This window comes from Salvelinus sp. IW2-2015, linkage group LG26 (assembly GCF_002910315.2).
Source record: "Salvelinus sp. IW2-2015 linkage group LG26, ASM291031v2, whole genome shotgun sequence".
Classification (NCBI taxonomy): domain Eukaryota; kingdom Metazoa; phylum Chordata; class Actinopteri; order Salmoniformes; family Salmonidae; genus Salvelinus; species Salvelinus sp. IW2-2015.
In genome coordinates, this window is record NC_036866.1 from 3,910,116 (window position 1) to 3,914,327 (window position 4,212).

Below are 4,212 nucleotides of genomic sequence, written 5' to 3' on the forward strand. Positions count from 1 at the left end.
CAATGTATATGACTTGTTCAGATCCAGGCCAGGATTCACACTGCTCTGCACTGCGTAGACATTACATTGCACTTGACTTTGAAAAGCAATTTCCATGACGTTCGTGGCGGTCACATTCACGGTAAACTGTGAGAGAAAAGTTACATATTTACCTTATTTGTTTGATATTAATAGTTAACAATTCATATTTAAACAATTAGTAAGACTTTTCTGTCTACTAATGCTGTGTTTTTGTAAAGGGATAGTTTCCACTCTAGCCTCCTGCAGTTAGTGTGGGCAGATGGTTATTTATTTAACTAGGCAAGTCAGTTAAGAACAAATTCTTATTTACAATGAAAGCCTACTGGGGAACAGTGGGTTAACTGCCTTGTTCAGGGGCAGAACAACAGATTTTTACCTTGTCAGCTCAGCGATTCAATCCAGCAACCTTTCAGTTACTGGCCCAACACTCTAACCACTAGGCTACCTTAGGACACGGGTTTGACTAGAGAAATCTTGAGCTGACAAGTGATCTATGACTTGGTGATAAAACCTACAGCTGGCATTCCATAGATAAGATGTAGGGTGTGTGACCCGAGATAGAGATAGCATGGAGGAGTACAAACAACCTTATAGTTCCTAATCATCCTGGCATCTGGAAACTCAGCCGGGGTGGGTTAAAAACGGCATCAAGTGCAGATAACCACCAGATGAACCTAAGATGGCTTATGATACCACCCGATCTGCATGCGAGGGGTGGAACCAGCCATGACTAAGCATTTTTAGGTGTCCTATATAAGATCTCTGTTTTTTCTGTTTATCAGGCAACTTTCGGCCCAACCCTTAACCTCTCTAGGGTATGTGGGACGGTAGCGTCCCACTTCGTCAACAGCCAGTGAAACTGCAGGGCGCCAAATTCAAAACAACAGAAATCCCATAATAAAATTCCTCAAACATACATGTATTTTACACACATTTCAAAGATACACTTGTTGTAAATCCAGCCACAGTGTCCGATTTCAAAAAGGCTTTACGACGAAAGCAAACCAAACGATTATGTTAGGTCAGAGCCAAGTCACAGAAAAACACAGCCATTTTTCCAGCCAAAGAGAGGAGTCACAAAAAGCAGAAACATAGATAAAATTAATCACTAACCTTTGATGATCTTCATCAGATGACACTCATAGGACTTCATGTTACACAATACATGTATGTTTTGTTCAGTAAAGTTCATATTTATATCCAAAAATCTGAGTTTACATTGGCGCGTTATGTTCAGTAGTTCCAAAACATCCGGTGATTTTGCAGAGAGCCACATCAATTTACAGAAATACTCATAATAAACATTGATAAAAGATACAACTGTTATGCATGGTATTTTAGATCCAGTTCTCCTTAATGCAACCCGTGTGTCAGATTTCAAAAAAAACTTTACGGAAAAAGCAAACCATGTAATAATCTGAGTACGGCGCTCAGACGACAAATCAAGCCAAACAGATATCCGCCATGTTGGAGTCAACACAAGTCAGAAATAGCATTATAAATATTCACTTACCTTTGATGAGCTTCATCAGAATCAGGAATCCCAGTTCCACAATACATTTTTTGTTTTGTTCGATAAAGTTCATAATTTATGTCCAAATAGCTCCTTTTTGTTAGCGCGTTTAGCCCAGTATTCCAAATTCATGAGGCGGGAGCACTAGGTCCAGAAGAAAAAGTCAAAAGGTTCCGTTACAGTCCGTAGAAACATGTCAAACAATGTATAGAATCAGTCTTTAGGATGTTTTAACGTAAATCTTCAATAATGTTCCAACCGGAGAATTCCTTTGTCTGTAGAAATGCAATGGAATGCAAGCTAACTATCACATGAACGCGCATGGTCAGCTCGTGGCACTCTGGGAGAGACCTTACTCAATCCCCTCTCATTCGCCCCCACTTCACAGTAGAAGCATCAAACAAGGTTCTAAAGACTGTTGACATCTAGTGGAAGCCTTACTGTGTCTTGGATAAGCAAAGAGTTGAAAAACTACAAACCTCAGATTTCCCACTTCCTGGTTGGATTTTTTCTCAGGTTTTTGCCTGCCATATGAGTTCTGTTATACTCACACACATCATTCAAACAGTTTTAGAAACTTCAGAGTGTTTTCTATCCAAATCTACTAATAATATGCATATCCTACATCTGGGCCTGAGTAGCAGGCAGTTTACTCTGGGCACGCTTTCATCCGGACGTGAAAATACTGCCCCTACCCCAAAGAAGTTTTAAGAGTGTGGAGTTGACAGTTTCATTATTGCAATAATTCATCGATATTAAATAAAGATGATTGTTTTAAAAGATGACAAAGTCTCTTTCACTTGATTAGAATATCCACGACAAAACGCTGTGGATTTCTGCTCAAATGTAAATTACCTTTAAAAGTCAAGTCTAGTGTGCTGTCAGCACAGAACAGTTTGTTTGATTCCCGGCCCCAGTCAGTCTTTCGATCAGCTTTTCGTGGCGCTAGGAATACAGCCCCATTTTATTAAGTTTCACAATTATACACCACATTGAAGATGTGTTTATACACTGCTTCAAAAAAATAAAGGGAACACTTAAACAACACAATGTAAACTCCAAGTCAGATCACACTTCTGTGAAATCTAAACTGTTTCCACTTAAGGAGCCAACCACTGATTGACAATAAATTTCACATGCTGTTTGCAAATGGAATAAGAAATGAAGGTGAACATTATAGGCAATTAGCAAGACACCCCCAATAAAAGTAGGATTCGCAGTGGTGAAACCACAGACCTACTTCTCAGTTCCTTGCTTCCTGCTGATCTTTGGTCACATTTGAATCTCGCGGTTCTCACTCTATGAGCGAGTGAGATGGAGTCTACAACCCACACAAGTTGGCTCGGTAGTACAGGCTCATTCCAGGATCGCACATCAATGCGAGCCTTCGTCGGCCAAGAAAGGTTTTGCTGTGTCCTGTAGCGTAGGTTCCAGAGCATGGCAGGCGCCCTACCAGAGAGACAGCCAGTACATCAGAGACGTGGAGGAGGCCGTAGGAGGGCAAACAAACTCCAGCAGCAGAACCGCTACCCCCGCCTTTGTTCAAGGAGGGAGCACTGACATGATTTGTCAACTCGCCCACATCTCGTCTAGTCCTCACACGATGCGTACTGCATGTTCTTTCCTGTCATTTGACCAATCAAGATTCACGGAAATCGCAGTACGCACACAGGCTGGGCACCAAGATCAAGCCCGCTCCACCCCGTTTTCCTCCAGCATTTATTTTAGCCCATGGGAAGATAACACGACAGACACACAACAAACTCTTAATCGTGTGCCCTCCCCCCCCCTATACCCTAAAACACTAGTGATCGACATGCTGTATTGCATGAAAACCAATATTTTCAGTCGATCAACTGTCCACTTACTAACAACAGGAGCTGCATACAGTAGCTTATCCTACCTATTGCGCCCTGTCCCTCTGGCCAGGGTAAACAAAGCAGTAAAGTTTGTATTTATAGCTCGTTTATTTGTGAACAAAGTGAAGGGAATCAAAATTTGGTGACCAGACTCCTGATAACATGTTTAATTAGACCACAGGTTGCATAAGGCCAGACTACACAAAAAAAGCAAAGCTACACCCTGTGAGTTTTATTTCCACATGGTTTCCATTTCTAATGATTGGATGAACACCCCCAGTCCTTCTTTATAATATAATCATTATGAACAAAGTACAAGGTGCGCAGTTTAACAGGTTCAATCCTCCAAAGGCCAAGATTTTTCCAGAGAGTTTTTAAAAGAACCATGTGACCTGAAAATAGAAAAAACCCTGGTTCCCATCCATAGCCCATCTCAAAGACCTGTTTATACAACATGCATATGAATCAGACAAACCATATAAGTCCAGATTTACCTGGTTAGGTTGCCAGCATCAAAGAAATAGGTTGCATCATAATTCATGGCACCCCTATACGTTCTACAGTACATATAGTAGTTTTCACTAAAGACAACCAGGCTTAAATATGTTTGATTGACAAGAAGGAAACTACAAAATGTATATGACTTGTTCAGATCCAGGCCAGGATTCACACTGCTCTGCACTGCGTAGACATTACATTGCACTTGACTTTGAAAAGCAATTTCSATGACGTTCGTGGCGGTCACATTCACGGTAAACTGTGAGAGAAAAGTTACATATTTACCTTATTTGTTTGATATTAATAGTTAACAATTCATAT